Source organism: Limulus polyphemus, unplaced genomic scaffold (assembly GCF_000517525.1).
Source record: "Limulus polyphemus unplaced genomic scaffold, Limulus_polyphemus-2.1.2 Scaffold33, whole genome shotgun sequence".
NCBI lineage: Eukaryota > Metazoa > Arthropoda > Merostomata > Xiphosura > Limulidae > Limulus > Limulus polyphemus.
Genome location: NW_013665643.1, coordinates 1,300,732 through 1,301,437, shown reverse-complemented (window position 1 = coordinate 1,301,437; position 706 = coordinate 1,300,732).

Sequence of the window (706 nt, the reverse complement as noted above, 5' to 3'; positions counted from 1 at the left end):
CGATACTTGTGATGGGCAGAGCACAGATAGCCCATTTTGTAGCTTTGTGCTTAATTACAAGCAAACAAATGTTATTATATAGTTTTAATGTTTTTTACAACATTTATTGTTGTTTAAAGCTGTTATTGTTATAGATGTAGAAATGCTATACTTTACAACATTAACAGTGTCAAAACTTTTATTGTAAAATATCAAGAAACACTTTCGTAACCGGAATTTTCGCTTATCCGGCACTGCCCAGGTCTAGCAGATGCAATATAATAAATCTTTTATTATATTTTGTTATTACAATACAATGTAAGATCATAAGACGGAAGAAATATAGATAGTATCTACTCAATAAACATCAGAAAATGTTACATGAGAAAAATATACAGAAATAACCAGGATAAAATATTTAATGTTTGAAAGGTGATGATAAAACTAAAAATAATGTTAAAGTTAACACCCTCTTTACTTATTACAATTATATTTAATATTCAGAATATTTTAAGTTTTATAGGTATGACGATACATGCTAATATAATTTCATTTATTGTTATTATTAAGCTGTTGAATAAGTTGTTTATTTCAAATTTTCCTTACTATTTCTTGTTCCTTTGAACACAGCCCGGCATGGCCGGGTGGTTAGGGCGCTCGTCTCGCAATCTCTGGGTCGCGGGTTCGAATCCCCGTCACACCAAACATGCTCGCCCTTTCAGCCGTC